Source organism: Sceloporus undulatus, chromosome 4 (genome assembly GCF_019175285.1).
Source record: "Sceloporus undulatus isolate JIND9_A2432 ecotype Alabama chromosome 4, SceUnd_v1.1, whole genome shotgun sequence".
NCBI classification, from domain to species: domain Eukaryota; kingdom Metazoa; phylum Chordata; class Lepidosauria; order Squamata; family Phrynosomatidae; genus Sceloporus; species Sceloporus undulatus.
In genome coordinates this window covers 153,718,230-153,738,981 of record NC_056525.1, presented here as the reverse complement: position 1 = coordinate 153,738,981, position 20,752 = coordinate 153,718,230, and the positions used below count along the sequence as shown (strand labels likewise).

The 20,752-nt window shown below is 39.8% G+C and overlaps 1 long non-coding RNA gene across 1 annotated transcript; it reads left to right on the top strand.

Moving 5' to 3' along the window:
- Positions 1 to 647: 647 nt before the first annotated feature.
- Positions 648 to 18,687, top strand: LOC121928235. Its single transcript, XR_006103464.1, has 3 exons — positions 648 to 1,052; positions 11,468 to 11,539; positions 17,625 to 18,687. It is a non-coding gene; the product is annotated as an uncharacterized LOC121928235 (long non-coding RNA).
- Positions 18,688 to 20,752: the final 2,065 nt, after the last annotated feature.

The window sequence follows — 20,752 nt, the reverse complement described above, 5'->3', positions numbered from 1 at the left end:
CAGGTCACCCGATGAGGATTTTTTTTATGCTCAAGCAGGAATCGAACTCGGATCTCCAGGTACATACTCCAATGCTCTAAACCACTATACCACTCTATCCACCTGTAATGAATGGGGTCTTCCTCCCTTTTCCTACTGCCTCCCACTGTACCAAGCCTTAGCATCTTCTCTAATGAGACCAGTCATTTTATGATACAACCAAAGTACAGTTGTCTCCGTTTGGTCATTCTGGCAAATAGGGAGAGTTGAGGCTTGATTTGCTCTAACACTCATTTATTGGTCCTTTGGACAATGCACAGTATCCATAGTTCTCAGTGAGTTGATTCTCTGCCTGCCAGCTTTCTTCACTGTTATAGAGCAGAGATTATGTGCAAACATATGTACAGTCAACCCTCCATATTTGCGGCTTTGACTTTTGTGGATTTGATTAATAAGGTCTCTCTAGAAATCTCTAGGTCCTCTAGTGTGACTGTACCAGATGAGGGCCATGGAGCTGTCCTGGAGGAACTAGATATTCCTATTCCTAAAGAATATCTTTTGTAGGTTCTCCAGTGTAATTCTATGGTCAACTTTCACTGGATGTTGACCACAGAGTTGCACTGATGGACCTAGAGATTCCTAGATAGATGTTCTCTCAGGAAATAGATAGATAGATAGATAGATAGATAGATAGATAGATAGATGATAGTGTTTTTCTATTTGTGGTTTTTCGACTTTCGCAGGTTTCCTGTCCCAGCAAATGTGGAGGGCCCAGTGTAATTGAGCTAAAGCTGATTAATATGTACTAATAATTCTATCTGGGGTGCTTGTTTCTCATGGGTAGTAAATATTACAACCAAATTACTCATACACATCACACTAAGATCACTTTCCTTTCCCTTCTCTGTGTAAAACTGACTAAAATGTACATGTTAAAAAATAGTTGTTTCTCTCTGCTTTCTGTTCTTCATAAAGGATCTTCATGCAAGTATGAGAGGCTCCAAGGTACTTCGTTTACATAGCCTGTTTACTCAGAAGTAAGTTCCACTTTGTTCAGTGAGAGCTACTCCCTGGTAAGTAAACAATTTAAGATCCTACTTGTGTTTACTTAGAGGTCCCATTGTGTTCATTAGGCCTTACTCCCAGGTAAATTAGGTTTGCAGGCGCAGCACCAATTGTGTAACACACCCAAACAGAAATTCTACCGAAACCAAGAGGAATTGTCTCAGTGGCTTACGTCAATGGGCTGGGAGAGTTTGCCATGGCATATACAGATTCCACATAAAGAAGATAAAGCACCTGGAAAGAAGACAAAACACCCTTGAATATTTTCATATCAGAATGGAGAGGGTAGATAAAGGTGGGAACAAATTGGTCATTTGAGATTCATAGATACAGACTTGCATATGCATCCACTTGAAAATTTACTCAGACTTACAGCATAAGGTTTGTTAGCTCTGAAGCATTCTGCAAGGATTTACTTTGCTACTGTATAACTTCAAGTATCAGTAGTTTCCAACTTATGAGAATCATAAAGCAAGGTATTCTTGGAAATATTTGTTCAGAGGGGGTTTGCCTTTGCCTCCTCTGAGGCTGAGAGAGTGTGACTTGCCCAAGGTCACCCAATGGGTTACCATAGCTGAACAGGCATTTGAACCCTGGTCTTCAGAGTCCTAGTCCAACAATCAAATCATGCTGGCTCTAAGTATTTACTTACCCTCTAGGGCCCCATTCCCACTGGGCATATAAAGTGACGTATTTCACTGCAATTCTGACTCGGATCTTTTTTCCGAGTTGTATTCGAATCTGGTCCCTCGTTCCCATTACGAAAGGGTGCAAACGGACACGTGTTTTTTGATCCATTGAAATTTTCTCCGTTGTAATTTGAAGTGGACTTTTTTGCTCCCCATTCCCATTACCCTTCTGGAACCTCTTTTTTTTTTTAAACGGCTGTCAATCAGTGACGTCAGTTGCTTCTATGCATTTTGGTGTGGGCTATTTTTGTTCCCCGTTCCCATTTGTGTCTTTCAAACCTGTTTTTCTGTTTCATGTTTTTTTTAAAGCAGTCGATCAATCGCTTAGGCACTTTTCCGCTCTGGGAAAAGGAGAAGGAGCCTCCATCCCCTTTGCCTCCACCATTGCACCCTGGGCTGTTGGGGGGGGGGGGGCAATCAAGCAGGCATGTAAAAAAATGAAAAAATAATAGTTAAAAAATGGTGTTCAATGGTTCTCCTCACACGTCAATCTATGCATGTGGAGCAGGAGGGAGGTTGCAGAGGGGCATAATGTGTTTACAACGTTTGGAGGTCAGTGTAGCAATTTGCTATGTTTGGACGCCCGACAGAGTGCCTAGGTGATTGAAACCTTAATTTAAAAAAAAATTAATTTGTCTACACATGCGATCGCCTTACCCTGCTTCCCACTCCACCTGGGGAAAGGCTATGCAAATGGGGGGGATGGCACCGATAATGCAGGAAAGAGAACAAAGCGGGTGACACCCCCAGATCAGCCCCTTGAACACTGCTCTTCCCATCCCCAAGTTCCTGAATTGGACACCCATGTCGTTCCTATTCATTTGCCCCTGATCGCACACGGGAGGTGCAAGAAAAACCCCCCCCCCCCCCCGATTCGGGTTTTCCCTGGAAAGATCGATTACATGGGGATCAGATCCAAATTCCAATGGGAACGAAATTGGCATAATGAGGATCGAATGCACGCTCAAATGGAAACTATACTCCCATGGGGAGTAGGAAATGGATCCATGTAGAAAAGTAATGGGTGATCAATCAAAAATACATGGTATGAAATCTGTTCACACAGATTGAAACAGTAACAAAGCTATCTGAAGTACTTTTTAAATGGGACCATGTTTAAATACAAGCCTATCACCACCAGGCATGTTACAATAAAAACAGATCAGGTGGCAGAGGGGAAGTATCTATGGCAAGAAGAATGCAGTTCAGTTTTGCAAAAGAAAATAAACAATTAGAAAGCTTACACTTCTCATTTCGAATATGCCTACTAGACAAAGTTCAGTTGCCAAGAGCTATGCCAATAAAGCAATATATATCTAATTTGTTCTGTACTGATTTTTTTCTGTAATAAAGAACCACTGCTCTGCAAAAATGCATACAGTGAACTTGTGAAATTGAAATATCCTCATACAAACATATACATTCTGAGTATTCTTGTTGTTGTTTTAAAAAATTAATCCGACATGCCACATCATCCCCAAAAATTCACCCATATTCATGTAACTGACTCTGTTCTCCTGATGGAGACAACAAGCCCAGGCGACAGCGTGATTGGAATATAGATCCACTCATTGCTATGGAAACGAGAGACAAAGCCTGCATCAGGATTAAGAAATGTAAATCCACCAGAATGTGGCCTGTGTGTTCCTATTATGCTGTCCCTACACAGGCTGTAAAAGAGCCATAATATGTTTATGTACGATTAAATGGCTGGTATGAATTGATAAGATGTTAACTCCAGTATTCAAATTATTGTAAATCAGTGCTTAATGTCATTTATTTGTTTCTACTTGTCACCAAAGTGCAGTTAACTGCCTTATAAAAATCTCTTTGGAAGTGTTCTGAGCATGTATAGCTAACACAGTATTGTACTGCCATTCTGGATATGTTTTGGAGAAGGTTTTGTTGTTGTTGTTGTTTTAACATTTTCCTTTGAAAGTTAACTGTATTTTTAACTGGTTTTAGAAATGTAGCTTAAACATGAAAACAAAAATCAGGACCAGCCATGCCATTATGCAGAGTAAGGCAGTTATCTCAGGCAACAGATTTTGGCTCTCAAAAAAGGTGGCAAACCATTGTCTCACCCTAATGGGCCATCCACAACAGTGGCAGCTGGTGACTCCAATGAAAGTGGGCTATTGAATCCACTTCAGCTTTTAAGCCTAAATCCTATTATTAGCCCTGACTAGAGTAGACTTGTTAAATCAATGGGATTCACCTACATGTTGATTCACCATCCAGCAATTAGTTGAAATTGTTCAGTCCAGTTGGGCCTAAACAACAAGAACCAAGTTTATAGTATGATGTTTAAGCTGAACACTATCCCTAAAATAAGCCTAGCACCTTTGATAGCTCTCATAAAACCCAGAGCAGATGTACCACCATGATACACTCCCTAGGGATCTACCAGCTGCTATTGCCCACAACTACATATTGAGCCAAACTTATGGAAAGAGGCAGTCCAGGCAATTGGGACTCTGAATTGTTTGATATGGAGCCCTTTTTTCAGACATCAAATGCAGCATCAATCAACATCAAAGTAATGCTGGCAAGGTGACATCGCACCCTCCTCCCTATGTTTAGTGTACAGGTGAAAGCATGTGGGAATAAGGTTTGGGCCTTACCCTGAGGGGGCTGAGGTGCATAATTATATGTATAAAGGCTTGCAATCAGGTGCTATGCCAGGGGCCAGATTTGGACCTAGGACTCCAATGGCTTATCCCTACAGAAGCATGTCCAAAAAGGGGAGAGGGGCCATTAAATAAGAGAGTGGGGAAGTGTTAACCACAAATACTGCTTCCTTCCTTACCAGATGTTTTGCCTTATATTTCTTCTTTTTTTCCCCATTGGCAAGCAGAAGTCAGTTGTTGTAATACAGCAGAAAGTCATGATATAACAGGTTTCTGAAAGCCAAAACAAGGGATGGGGTATTTTAGGTCTCTGTTGGCCCTCCACATTGAACAAGCCTTCAAATCCAATCTGTCCAAGATTTCAAGGAATCCTTTCATTACCGCTGTGTTATTTATTTACCATATAAGACTATAAGTCAAGAAATTTATGCCTAAAAAATTAACCCTTAAATCCTGGGTCGACTTATATATGGATCAATACAATAATAGTACTTAGAAAGATCCTGAAAGAAGCACCACCCCCGTGTGCCTCGGCAGTGATTTCAGAAAGAGCTGCTGGCAGGGAGGGAATATTCATGTGTGTGTGTGTGTGTGTGTGTGTGTGTGCATGCATGCATGTGAAAGAGGTGATTCCTTTCCCAATTTTATGTTCAAACCTCTCCCCATCAAACCCCACCTTTAAATCCACTTCTTTCCTTTCTCCATCAGATGTTAAAACCTTCTCCTCCAGCACCAAGGAAGTGGTGTTAGGTGGTCAGGAGAGGTCCGGAGAAGGAGTGGAGGAAGTGGTGTTTTCCCCTTTAGACCCCCTTTGTTATAGCCCCCTAAATTTTACCCTTGACTTATCCACAGGTCACATCAAAATCTATGATTTTGATGCTAAAACCTTCCCTCAACTTATACATGAGGTCGACTTGTACATGAGTATATACAGTATACCTCTCTTCTGACAATTTGTTGTTGTGTGCCTTCAAGTCATTTCTGACATGAACCTATGATAGGGTTTTCTGAGGCTGAGAGTGCCTGACTTGCACATGGTCACCCAATAAGTTTCCATGTGCAAGCAGGGATTTGTACCCTGGTCTCCAGAATCGTAGTTCAACATTCAAACTGCTATACCACGCTGACAATATGAGATAATAAAATCCATGCTCTGGCCACTTCCAGAATAGACTGTGGTAATATGCTATATGTGGAACTTCCTTTGAAGAATGGTTAGAAACTGCTGTGAGTCCAAAACACAGTGTCTAGACTGCTAAGTGAGACCACGTAATGGGAACACAACTTGACAATGTTTAAGGAGCTTCAGTAGCTCCTGTTCTATTTCCAGGCACAATACAAAAAGCTAGAGGTTACCTTTAAAAAGCTGGGTACCTAAATGATTACACATTTTTATGACAAACCTCCCTATATACTATTGTCATTTTACAAAGCCTTTCTTCTAGGTGTCTCTGCCATTGGGGAAAGATGGCCTTTTCATCAATGGCACCTTTTGTGGAAAGCTAAATTTACTTTCACCACTTGCCAGAGACCATTCTGTTTCTCTAGAATTGTGCCTTTTTTGATAAGATTGTTGTAATGAGTCCCAGTTATCAAGAGTGAGAGAGAATAACTGACCCAAAGTGACCCAGTAAGTTTCATGGCTCAGTGAGGACTAGAATCTGGATTTCCCAAGTACCAGTCCAACACATTAATCACTATGCTGCACTAACATTTCACAGGAATGGAAAACCTTAAGGTGAGATGTACTCTAAACAACATAAGCCTACTCTGTCTTCCAATATGACTTCCATGGGATAATTCAATATATTTAAAGACCAAAGGTTACAGCGAACAAAACATTACAGACTTTTAGTGTAATATAAATGGATGCCAGCACAATAACCATGGATCCTTGAGTAGTACAAACAATTGCACAATAGGCATTACTATAACTTTTGAGTTTACCTACTGTGCAATGGCTGATTAACTTCCTCAGCCCACCAAGTTAAAGGTAAGAAATAGGGCTGTGTGTGTGCTTGTAGAATGACTGGTACATTGGTACACTTATGCAACCTGTAAAAAAGCATAGTGCCCAATCCTATATGTTGTAGTGGTTTTAAGTATTAGGACTATGGGAAACCAAATCTCTGCTCAGTTGTGGAAATCTACTGGGTGACCATGAGCAAATCACACTCTCTTAGCCTTAGAGGAAAACAACAGCAGATCTCTTCTGAATAAATCTTGCCAAGAAAACCTTATGATAGGATTGCCATAAATCAGAGTTGTCTTGAAGACATACAACAGCAAGAGTCCCCAAGCAGCATTTTGACAGGAATGTGGCAGCATGGCACATTAATCCAAACTGAATTCATGCTAAATGGCTATATTTGTGTTTTAAAACATTTATACCCTGCCTTTTCTCACAGGAGTTCATAATGGTCTAGCCACAATAACAATTCTTTTATAAATCAGAGTTTAGTAAAATCATCTTATCAATTTGTAACATAAACAGTAAACATGAAAATATGAAAACTCTCAAGTGGAGCTGCAGGTCATCACTTAAAGTACAGCATGGATGGCCAAGAGGGGTCTAAACCGCTTCCTAGGCTTATGTTTCCATCTGCTCCTGACATTATATCCTCAGCATTTTTTCTCCTGGTGAAGGGGCCATTGAGAGGGAATAGGAAAGGAATGGCTTCAAGGAAAGAAGCACAAGTTAGAAAATAGCTCCTTTCCACTTGTGCTGTGTGCTTTAAATCACTCGTCTCCTGCTTATAAGAAACCAATGGCAGCTCAGTCCTGCCTGCCACTGCCACATCTAGCTTGCTGTAAAACACAAAAAATCCCACATTATCAGTCATACCCACCCAATTTTTATTTGAATTACTCAGTTTGTTGTTATGTGCCTTCAAGTCATTTCCAGCTCATGTTGACCCTAAGGCGAACCTATCATAGGGTTTTCTTGGCAAGTGGGTTTGCCTTTGGCTTCCTCTGAGGCTGAGGGAATGTGACTTGCCCAAAGTCACCCAGTGGGTTTCCATGGCTGAGTGGAGATTTGAACCCAAGTCTCCAGAGACCATAACACTGAGAATTTTATCAGCCTCTTTAAATGAATCATGCAGTCTTCCCACAGAGGAGCTCTAGAGGGCACCATTGGGTTAACATAATCAGGTTAAAATATAAGAGTAGTCACTTGGGCTCTCTTATGAGGCTCTGTTTGTGTGGCCATAAATAAAAGCAAAGTATTAATAACGGGCTTTTCTGAAACTGGCAGTCATTTCCATGTAAGTTAAAGGAAGAAGGAGACAAAAAGGATGTACTGTTAATGAATAATAATCCAGAACAGGGGGAAAATGTAATCATAAAGGGAGTGGATAGATGCTTGCCAACTTCCTTCTCTCCTCTTCCCTTTCTGGCTGGTGAGCATGTAAATATTCGGTACATCACCTTTTTCCTTCTTGTGTGTTTAGAAGTTCTGGTTCTTTAACTGATTAAATATTAAATAGATTAAGGCCCATTGGAGCAGGTAGACAAAACATGGAAAGAGAGAACACATGCTGGCTTTTCCAGTGGCTTCACCAGGGAGTGCAGGGGGTACAGATTGCACCGGGTGACAACCCAAAAGAGGGGTGACACCTGGCTGAGCACCTCCCCATCCTCTTTCACACACAGCAGGGAAGGAGAGGACCCAGCAGACCTCCACCTCCCTGTCCTGCTTTGTTTTACTCGTAAATAAAGTGCTGTGGGGCAGGGAGGGAGAGGGTGTGTCCTTTTGACCCCATTCCTGAAGTCTTCCCCCACTCCACACAAGGTGACACTCCAGGCTAGAGCATCACTGAGCTCTTCCCCACACGTTTCTGTCTCTACACCAATGGAAAGTGATTTCATGAAGAGAAGAGTTTCATCCGTGCCCAAAAGCTTTTGGAAAGCAATTCACAGAGAATCATTGGGTGGAAGAAATGTTTCTTTGCAGAAGAGCAATCTTCACATGAAAAACAGTAATAGAAATATAATAATAATAATAATAATAATAATAATTTATTTATTTATAGCCTGCCCAATCACTAGGAATCCGGGCGGGTTACAATAGTAAAAATACATTACAATAAAATACTGAATGGTCCCTTCCCAACCCCCTCCCCAATATTAAAACTAGAATTAAACAATCAGAGTTTAAAAACAATAAAATGCAATACAGCATTAGGTTAAAATTAAAAACAATTTGGCGGGCAGAGAGACATACATCAAAAAATTGAGATCATATTCATAAACATATATAAGGGAGGAAGCTAGAGTTAGCTAGGTGCAGAGCCTTCTCTTCCTTATGTGTTTAGCCTCCGCAGCTTCAAAATACCTAACAGAGTGTGAAAAGGTCTCTAGTTACAATACATAGTGTTATACAGTTATAGCAATATGATTTCACTTTAACTGCCATAGCTGTATCCTGAGAATCCTGGGGCTTGTGGTTTGGTGAGGCACTAGAGCTCTCTGGCTGGGAATTTTACATTGCCCTCCATAAACTGCAAATCCCAGGATTCCACAGGGTGGAACTATGCTAATTAAAGTGGAATCACAGCACTATATTTGGGTATTTTGAATGGGCTCTAGGACTGTAGTGATCAGCTTATTTGCAGCATCCATTTGTAAGGGACAGCAGGAGAGAAGGCTGGTCTGTAGCTGCATGTGGAAGTAGCCAGACTTAGAAGATTTTGAGACCAGCACTTAAGTGCTGGTAAAACACTGCAAAATAATTTAGGAAGCGTGTGTGCATGAAAGCCTGCCACGCTTCCTAAATGTCAGGAGATCATCACCTCCCCTCCAGTGTCCCTGAATCATTTGGGGAGAGGGAAATTCCTATGAATGCAAAGTTTCTGTTCCTAGGAATTTGCCTCTCCTTGAAAGATTCAGGGACGCTGGAGGGGAGCTGATGATCCTCTGACGTTTAGGAAGCGTGTCAAGCTTTCACACACACATGCTTCCTAAATGAACTTGCTGCGTTTTACCAGCACTTAAGTGCTGGTCTCAAAATCTTCCTAGTTCAGTCTGGGAAATAACAGCAAGAGAGAGCTGAAATATTTTTCCACCAACTAGATAATGATTACATTGCCTACACCAAGTTAATTGGGCAGGGGTAGATAGTGGCAGCTGATGATTTCCAAGTCAGTGGGGCAGTGAATCCACCCCGTATTTTAGTCTGGACTTCCTAGGATCTATTTAAAGGAGTTAAACTCTATCCTGATTGGATTGACCTACACTGACATGGAAGCCAAAATCTGCCCCTGGGGTGGGAGTTGTAGATCATATATCAATAGAAAAGCATTTCCAAAAATGAAGACTCTAAACACTAGAGAGTTACCTCCTTTAGTCTTAAACGTTATTCTTCAATTTTAAAATCAAATTTAAGGAAATAAAGCAGACCATATTTCTCTGTTCATAAAGCTGACAAAAGAGATTATTACACTAAGATAGGACAAAGTCAGGATCACTTTCCCTTCCTTATCCCATCGGTGGGGGGGCGGGGCGGGATCACGCAAAAGCCTTTCATATTGTGTGTGCTGATCCTGTCATTATCCTGTCATTGAAGTGGCATTGCATTAACGCGAACTCACATTAATGCAAAATTCTGGGTCAATGCCACTTCGATGACGAGACAATGACAGGATCAGCATGACATCATTTTAAAGGCTTTTTCGCAATCACTGTCACATGTACTTTCCAGATGGGACAATGTTCAGATAAGGAGGACATCATATGAAAGTCCTTTCCATGACTGTGTAGGAAGGACAGGACAGGGACAGGACAAGGACATCCAATCTCCCATGTGATAATCCCCAAAGAAAAAAACCGTGCCATATTATTAATACTACCATCCCTTCTAGTATCACTTTTCTAAGACCAACATTAACTCTTTAAAGTTTCAGCAAGGGATGTTTAGAGAATAGTTCTGTACATATCAAACTGCCCGAACTCTTGAATTCAGTCACTTGGAAACACAGGCCCTGGTACATCTCATGATACCTGCTGTGTTTAATTGCTGGAATCTCTTAATGGCTCTTGGACATGGGTTGTATCTACTTAGCAACGGAACGGCCAGGAACAGCAGTAGGAAATGTTAATCATTGCATCTAAAAGAAAAGTATTCCTTTTAGAGCTTACTAAGACCTGGAGAAACAAAGAAAGAAGGAAGATTATTTTCCAAGAAAAGTATCAAGAACAAACATAAGGGGGAAATAAAGAATAAGTATCACTGTATAACAACTTCAGAAAACTTAGCATTTGTTTGCTTCTTTACTAAAAGATGCAATGACAATTATGAAAAAGCAGGGTGTTATGGTATTTTGGCACACTTATTCACCCAACAGTGAGTTAAGTCTTTCCATCACTGCTATGACCTCTCATTATGGCAATTTAAGTGATAATTTTATACCAATGTGGTGGCACATTGCTGGTGTCCCTTGACATATATTTTGAGCAACATTTCTCTGGTGCTAGAAGTGAAGGCATTTGGTTTCTATTTCTTGTGAATCCTATATTATTAACAGAGCTGGAACAAGCCTGGTGTGTGTGTGTGTGTTTTTCCAGAAGCTTTGTCAGAACTAACTCACTAGAAAAATTGTGGGTATACTAAGAAGGATTTCGCCCTTCATAACATCATTAGGCAGGAGGTTTACACATTCTGTTTCATCCCCCTTTCTCTGCAAAGGGTTAAAATTAATCATCCTTGCTTCTAAATCTTCTTCCTTTCTAAGAACAGTGTTATTCTCTTTAAGGAGGCATTCTGCAAATCTAAGCCTTCTGGTGGAATTGGTCACATCTTGACTCAGAGGACGTGAACAAAGTGGTCTCAATGTATTTGGAGCAACTGCTTTTGGTGTGTCCTCACTAGATATGAATGAGGAGTTTCTTTACTCCTCTGAACAGTTCCTTGCTCTTCCTAGAGTGGGGAAAGAGATGGGGCTTTTTAACTTCTCTGTCTGATAATGAAATTGCATCTGGTGGATTATTGTCAAATGATTTTCTGATGGAATTAGGTCCACCTTTTGGAGTTAAATATGCAGCATATACTGGAGGAGGAGGTATGCAGATGTTAATTCATAAACTGCTTTATCGGACTTTTCTCAGGCTCGGGTGATGGGAGAATATGGTCTCAGTCCTCAGCTTAGGGAAGCAGAGTCTCACTATCTGCAGTAAAAGGTAAGGACCACCCATGAAAACTAAAGTCAACAGCTAAATGTTTGAAAATGTTTAATTGGTTTGGTTTAAATGGTTTAAATAATGGACAGTTTAATTTTACTTGAACAATAACTGTTTATATGTTTTTATTCATGACTTGGTAAGTGCCTTTAACCATATTTGCTTTCATTTTTATAAGTTGTCATGAGTCCCATTATTGGGGGGAAAGTGGAATATAAATGAAACATCAAACAATTATCAGAAAACTGTGGCCCACCATCTGCTCTCAGAATGCAGATAATCCCAAGGTAACAAACAATACTCTTTAGCAGAACAATTACTCTTTCAACAGCCATTGTCTAGTTTTGCTCCAAAGCAGTAATGGGAATTATAGTTAATGTCTGGCTCTAGATGGGGGGCTGCTAATGCTTCCAGTCAGTTCAACCATTCCATCTTTTCCTCCTTACAGATTTTTGTTTTTCTGAAAACAAAAAAGATAGAAAATGAATGAAAATGAATTTGTGGAAAGATAGAAGGCTTATATCATCTGGATCTTCCCCCCTCCACTCCAATAACATCCTGTGAATGAGGCAGGGTGCATTACATGATAAAAAGCTTCATCCATAAGCACAAAGTTAATATAATAAATGAAATTTTTCCAGACACATTTAATCCTAGTGATCAACTTCATTTCTTTCATACTTATTGGCTGTTCTTTTGTTTTGCCCATCAGTAGTAAGGGCATGAGCCCAGGTATAGTTTTCTCATCCCATCTGTTTTAAATGTATGTTTTATATTCTCCTGAAAAAATGCCAAGGTCTTTAAAGAAAGAGGGATGCATTTTCTGATAACACATTGTGCTGGTTGTGTGTGATATTGCACATGCCATATTGCTACCACATGTCTCACTATGATTTACATAGAATAGAACAGAATCATAGAGTTAGAAATGCCCACATGGGCCATCCAGTTCACCTCTTGCTAGGTGAAAATACACTATCAAATCCCATGTGTTTGATTTCTGCCATACCTTTTCCATATGTGTTGAGTTTTTATTGCACTCAATTGGTTTGAAAAGAAAGCTATGGAAGCTGCTCATTGTGCTCGCTATACATGTGCCCATTGTTCAGTTTTTGTTGGCGTCTGTCTGCCTCTGAGCACATACTTGGAGCATCTAAGTATGTGCTCTCATTATAAGTTTAGAGAACACTTTAGTTTGTTGCTGCTTGAGCAACACAGACTGATGAGCTTATGCAATGGCCTTTTGAAGAGCTAAAGTAGTATCCAGTTGCAATTGTTATGATAATTTGTCATCATGAAGACCTACCAAAAGACAGTCTCTAATGAGGACTTTGTGTTTGTTTCTTTGTTTATTTTGCAAGACCATGGTTGCAAATTTTTGCTTGCATATGCAAAACATGAAAAAACTATTGAACACTAAGACCCTTCCACTGTAGAGGTTAAATTTGGCCTGCTCATGAACTTTCCCATGTGATGGTCTGGAAAGGTTTTCACCACTTTCATCTATTGAACTTTGTGCTCTGCATGGAGTGGTACACCTGACACCAAGATTTCATCAGCTTGACCCCTCATATACTCATTTGGTAAGCTTTAGGTTTAATATATAAATTGGAGACTTCTCCAAATTGGTTGAAGTACCTAATCCACTTAGGCCACATTCCAGAGGACTTGAAATCAAACTGGCCTGACAAATGTGAGCCTAAATAGTTTCATTTTGTCTCAAGCTGAGGAGTGTTGTGATGTAGAGTCAGGACCCACTGAAATATCCTCCATCAATCCAATCCTGTTCCTTTACAAGATGATCTCTCCCATCCTGCTGTGCAGTCTGCACTCACTGCTACTGTGCTATGATACTTTCTGACAGCTACAAATTAAAAAACCTATTAGACCTTCTTTGCACTTATAGAGTATGGTTCTGTTCTACAGTGTGAGAATTTAGTCACTTCTGATAGCATTATCAATGAACACCATTATGAAAGGGCTTTATTACAACTGAGTCATGAACAAAGCAGTACATTCCTGATTAAATGATCTAGTTGAGGGGTAGGTAACTCAAGTGGATATGGGGGCCACTTTTCTGCCTCTGGGAATTTCAAAGGGCTACATAAGCTGCCAACATTTCAATTAAAAATAGAGGGAGGTCCAGAAGTGGCTAGAACTCTAGTCATGCTGCAAGCCTGTGCCTTTCCCATATTCCACCATATATGACTTCAATTAAATATATTCCCTACCAGACTCTCCAACATTTCATGGATTAAAAACTAGGATATGTTTAGTCAAGCAAAAACAATGTGTGGTCAAGATGGCAAAAGCTAAGAGAGGCTGCAGCAGGTTGCTTTTGCTTGAGACTCCTGGGAAGGGTAAGATTTCACCCCTCTCTTCTCCTGTCCCCTCTTCTGAGTAAATTTAGTGTGAACTATTTTTGCAGTTTGAACTCAGTTTGCAGCAATTGAAGTAAGTTGGGGACGAAAGGGAAAGATGGAAGGAGAAGAGAGAAAGGGACATTTTAAAAGCAGTTGAAAAAGTGGAAGGGCAAAGGATTAGTCAGGACTGTCCCTGTCAAATCAGGATGGTTAGAGGGTATGCCTACATTACGTCTCACATGGAGTGTAAGTCTAGATTCTGTGGAACAGGATAGGGAATATTTTTACTGTATATACTCATGTATAAGTCTAGAAATTTAGTTTAAAAATTGACCCAAAAAACCTGAGTCGACTTATCCATGGGTTAATGTAAGGGCTGTATCTTAACTCTTATTTAAAAGAACGAACCATTCCCTGATGGAAGGCAATAGTATAACCTGTCCTGGAAGCACCATCTCCCTCTACTCTCTTATCCATCCAGCCTTAAGAGTGAGCACAAAGAGTTATTATGTCTGCTGGAATTTTGTAAGTTCTTTGGCATTGTTTTCCTTTGCTTCATCCTTTGCTACATGCCCCTAAGTTTTACCCTCGACTTATCCATGGGTCAGATCAAATTCCATAATTTTGGCCCTAAAACTTGCCCTTAATTTATACATTAGATTGACTTATACTTGAGTATATATGGTAAGTTAAAACTGCTTTACACTCTAGGGTCTGCAGTCAGTAACCCCTACCTTGCATTTCTTCTTTTCACTCTGGGCAGCCTTCCCCTCCATTTCTGGAATGAACAGGGAAGGTACCCAGAAGACCTGAATTAAGTCCTCACTCAGTTACTTCTGATGCTGAACTGAAGCTAAAGGTGTCTTGCACATCTTTTATATTCCTGGATCTCCATGGAGACCAGAACTCAGACACTGTGACAGAAGAGGGAGGCACACAAGACCCTATAGCAGTATATTCCAGAGGAAGGTCATAATGGTTGTTGAGGGAGATAATGTTAGAGGAAACAGAAGGATCTTTCACCAGGAACAGGAGGTGGAAATATGTGAGTGGCTAAAGTCTTAAAGGTAGACTGCCTTCATCTAAAATGGTGATAAAATTTAAGTAGGTAGGTGGGTAAATGAAGTATAAAGAAAGTACAGTTGGTCTTCTGTTTTCACAGAGGATCTGTTCCGTCACATGCATGCAAAAGCTTAGTAAACCTAAACTTTCTGGGAGTTCCAGAACTTGGGAGCAACTACTAAAAAGTCTCTCTTCCATATTCCTTGTACAACTGGTGAGGTTTCCTCTATACGTGTCAAAAGCAGACATAAAATAATATGCAACCTTTTGACATCTCTCAATCTTTTAGCACTATTTAATATTAACAATTCAACCTGTATAGTCTGAAGCCTGTTCAGTTGCTATTCTGATTCTCTTCTTAACCTGTGGCGTTTACCTTTTTCATTGTATTCAATTTAATAGCCCACTTTCCCTTTCCTCTTCGTGGGGTGTATGTGTGTGTTTGGTGTAATGGTGTGATAAAAACCTCGAAGTACAGTATTTAATGTTGTCTTTATATGGCTTGTGACAAGTAGAACTTTCATAGGAAAGTTTGTTTCCTTCTCCTGCAGCATCTAGTAGTCAGAGGAACTGACAGATTAGGTTGCCCTGGCCCAATTCATGTCTCCTAAGCCTTTTGTTTCAAAAAAAGAAATGTTGCCATACCATACCTCCTGTCCAGTAGTCAGTAATCCCTTTCAATTATGTTGCCCTTGGATGGCTCCAGGCTCCAACAGGACTGAGGAATTCCTCCATCAAATGCAGCAGCAGAAGAATTCTGTTTGTTTCTTTAAGCTACCCCAGCACTGCAGAAAGGACTTTGGGGGGTATTTTTTAAGCAAGAACAACATTATTTTGCATGTTCCCTATGAACCCATAGGTAAGTGTTCCACTAATGCTGCTCCTAGAGAAGGAAATCCAGAATGTCTGAAATCACAGTCTTAGAACAGCGCCTGGATGATTATGTCTAAGAAGAATGAATATAATAACAAGCTGAATCCATTCTTAACAGAGATTCAGTGCATCATCTTACCACTGTTTGGTTAAGGATGGTTTCACTGTGTCAGTATATTCATTCTTCTTACAAGTAACATTCTAAGCTCTGCTCTGGAAATCTGAGCAAGCTTCTAAACTTTTGCTTAATGAAAGACGTGTTAAAAGTCTTTTTTAGATTCATCAGCCATTATTGAAGTTGCCACCTCTACCACTGTCCAATATTACTTCTGTCAATCAGTAGCCATGGATTTCATGACATGGCCATTTCCAATACCATGGCAGGTCACTAATCACTATTTTATACCTCCACCAGTATCAAGTATGTTCATTATGTTCTGCCTGCCTTTTCCTTGCTGTATCTTTCCCTGAAAATTATTGATGGAACTGCACAGGCAGGAAAGGTCACTGGCAGATGAGCTGGAGTGGGGTAAGTCAGCAGAAGTAGTGTCATAGAATCATGGAGTAAGTTGGGACCTTAAGAGTCATCTACTCCGACCCCTGCCTGCAGAAATATGCAACTAATCTGAGCAAAACCACTCTCTTCCTGAAAAGGGAGACGTAATACCAAAACAGAAAATAATATTATTTAACACCTTTTCTATTCTACAATCCTTTTCTGAGCTATTTAGCATATTCTTCTCTTCTTCTAAAAGCAAAAGTATATTAATTCCTAACACAGCTAAGTTCTCCATAACATGTGAAAAGTCCACATGACTCCTGTGTTTCAGGATTCGACCTTCTGTCTTTGCTGCAACATCAAGAAATAAAAAGCACAACTCTAGTTCACAAACTGCCTATACCCTAAAGGCACCAGATTCCATCTGATCTTGGAAGCTAAACAGGGTCAGCCCTGGTTAGGACTTGAATGGGAGATCACCAATAAATATCAGGTGCTTTAGGCTATATTTCAGAGGAAGGAATTGAAAAAATGACCTCTGAGTATTCTTTGTCTAAGAAAACGCTATGAACCATAAGTTGACAGACAACTTAAAATCATATACATATATATACACAGTACACAAAACTTTGTACTGAAGTGTACTAATCTGGCCACAAGATGGAGCACACAGACAATCAAAATTACCTTGGAAATGAAATTTAAAATTCTTTAACACAAATTACATTGGCCTCTTTTCCTCAGTCTTGAATTACAAAAGAGCTTTCTCAGTTTTTTTCCTGCTGTTGGATTTGCCCACTGGCAATTTCCATTAACAATCAAAATGCAGATCTCCCAAAATCAGAGTTCTGTTTTATTATGAAAATCATCCACTGCCCAAATATTCTGATTAGTTGTGTGCCTTCAAGTCATTTGGTGACCCTAAAGCAAATCTATCATGGGGTTTTCATGGCAAGGTTTGTTCAGAAGGGGTTTGCCTTTGCCTTCCTCAGAAGATGAGAATGTGTGACTTTCCCAAGGTCACCTCATGGGCTTCCATGGCCAAGTGAGGGTTTGAAACCTGGTCTCCAGAGTCCTGGTTCAACCCACATTCCACTATATCATACTGGTTTTACTCTGAATTTGAAAAAAAATCAGGACTAACAAGTGTCAAACATTCAAATAATATACTTTGGAATTTATTATTTTATCCTATTTTCAACTAAGCTACTCTCATACCTAAGCAATTAAACTTAGCAAAGCATCAAATCTAATAAACATCACTTTCCATTACTTTTTCCTCCTTCAGATGCTGCCACCTATAAAGTGTGCATTTAAAGTCGAGTGGTCTAAAAGAATTTTTTCCAGGCTGATGGCAAGAAGTGGAAAAGTTAAGCTTCAAGCAATGTACAGATGTAAAAAACTGGTTTGGTGAAGAGCTCAAAGAGTTGAACCAAGACTTGGCAGATTCTACTTCTAGTCCCTGCTGATGCCTGTAGCTCACTAGCTGGCCTTGGGCCTGATACTGTTTCCTAGGCCAACAGACAGGATTATTGCAAGGTGATCAGATGTCCTCCTTTCCCAGAACATGTCCTACATTTCAACCTTCTGTACAAGAGGAATTCTAAAACAGCCTCTGTTTTGAGCATGACTAAGAAGCCCATTGAGCAACACCATGTTTGCTGTTCCCCTTTGAGAAATGCATCTGTGTGGCAGCCTGCCTTGCTGCAAATAAGAGGATAGGATGGATTCTTCTATTTTCCCAGGAGAAGCCGTTGACCGCTGAGCTCCGGGTGCATTTGTTTCTTGGAGGGAAAAAGGACAAAACTTGACCACAGAGCTCAGACCACATTTGTTTCTTGGAGGAAAAAAAAGGACAGCAATAGGCTGCTTGAGGACACAATGCAAATATTGAAAGGGTTTTTTCTTTAATTTCAGCACAATGGACAAATGAAAGGAATCATTTAATTGTAGATTCAGTCATGGATTTGTTGCTAATAATGTACAATTTTAAGCAATTGACTTGCTCAGAGTTCTATACGTATACTGCAAGCCAACAAGGCATTTTAAAACAGTTGAGTACATATTATAGTACAGTATATGTATATATAGGTGTAAATAAACCGTATGAAAATTGTGTTATTTTAAGTGTGCTTAGCTTTTATTTTGCAAAGTCCTAAAATTTTCTTGAATGCCCTATATTTTGGTCTGTATCTGTTTTAACCCCCTTATGAGTTTTGGGTGTGATCCAGTTTTATCTTTGTATGTACACGGATATTTTTTATCTTGTATTTTATATTTTGTATTTTGTAATTGTATTTAGTATTCCACTGATATGGTCAGATGACTAATCATTAAACCTGTTGTTGTTATATTTTGTGGCATTTTGTCCTCCTTTGTGGTTATGACATCTGGTCACCCTGGGTTATTGCTACTGGGAAGTGGGAAAGTGGAGAGCCATGTATGCCCCCTTGAGATCGCTGAAGGAAAGATGGGCTACAAAGGTAAGTTATAAGCAAAAAAAGAAAAGAAAGGGGAAAGCATATATTTCTGCTTTTTTTTTTTCCTAGTGAGCAATATCCCATTGGAGACACAGTTTCAGTGAATAACATTTTTCCACAATAAAAAACATTTTACTATTTTATCCATAATGAAAGTACATTCATTTCTTTTAGGAACCATAATTCAGATTGAAAATTAACTCCCTTTTTACGGACTTTTGCAGAACTGCTTTCTGAAACTTTCCCCACAGGACACTCAGATTTCTGTGGGGAGATGCATTTGCAAGGCGTGGCATAGCAGCTGAAAGGCCAACTCCTGGAAAGAGAGATGGTTGCGGAGTGATGACACATGACAACAAATTCTTAGCCAGGGGCCTCTCTGAATCAGAAGTCACTCCTTAATTCCTGTGTCCTGCTTTGAAATCTTACCCTATTTTGTCAGAGCGATTTCGTTTCATCTGATATTTTTAGGGGCAACATTTTGCAACTGGGTACACAGAAAAGTACTTCAGCCTTGAAATGAATGTCATCCCTGCCACCAGCTGTTGGCTTCCATGAAAGAAAAGCAAGTCTAATAGCTACACTTTGGGCCTATATAAGGCAAATTGTGGGCAGGCTGTTAATTAAGGATCGCGTGCTGAGATCTTTGAAATGAATGATACAATCAAGGCCATTTTTAGTATTGCATAAATAAAGTCATGTGCATGCCTGCATTTGTTGTTAAATGCCATCAAGTCAACTTTGACTTATGGCAACTCTGTAAATGAGAAATCTCCCAGTCAGCCTATCATCAACAACACCGATTAGCCAGGTATGCCCTAGCATTCATCCTTCAGCAGGTACAGTATATGAAGTTTTATGCACTCTTTTTGTCATTTGGTTTTTAAAAAATACAGGCAAGGAAGCCCAGACCATCCCTAAGTTCTTTTAGTGGCATATCTAAATCACGGCTCCAAACACTGTTATCTATCTGCTTATTCTATATATAATGCAGGGATAGGATAACTCAGAATTTTGAAGTATAGTACTTCATTTGTATTTGTATAAACACATGAGTTTGCTATGCCATGTTACCAGTGTAACAGGAATCGATGCACAAAAATGTTTCTATAAACATGCTTTCCATTCCTCTGCTGAGATTGCACTATTTTATGTGTTGATTTCTCAAACGTTACTTCTCATGCTGCGTAAAATATTGTATTGTTCTCCTGACATTGTCAAAGGTATTGATTTTAACCTATAAGTACTCTACATCCAACATATTATCTATATTAATAATTATTTATATCGCATCATTTCAGATGCTTCTCCAGCATTAAATGGGCCCTGAGCTTCTTCATGCAAGGAAAAGTCAGGAATTCATGTATCCTGAAATCCAAAACATCTGGAAGACCAAAGTTTGGAAACCACTGGCTTAGAGGGTCTTTGGGTTCTTTCCATACCTGACTTACAACTTCTTTGGGGAGAGGAGGGGGAGCTCAGAAGCATAACTGTTGTTAATTAGTTACCTTTCAAAAGGAACTTTCCAAGTTCTGCCCAGGAAGAGAAATATACAGTGTCAAAAATAACTACTATGTACAGTGATATCTCCTTTGTGTCACAAAGATATTAGGGCCAAATACATGAACAAAGCTTGTTGACATTTGTTGTTCCTTTTTTTTTGAGGAATGAGCTTGAAAAGTGTATTAACAGGAAATTCCATTCCCAAGATAAGCAGCTGCTCAGTTCAAACAGCTCAGCAGATCCTGCAACTTAGAAGCATCTTTTGTGTAGCTACCAGTTTCATGAATAATCAGCATTCCTGGTATACCCAAAGGAAATGCTTGGAGAACAACATCCCAAGATGCCCTTAAGATATCATTTGCTTGTGAAAGGGCACGATATCTGCCAAAAAGTATGACAGAACATTTCTGAACAATTGTGGTTTTACCACAAT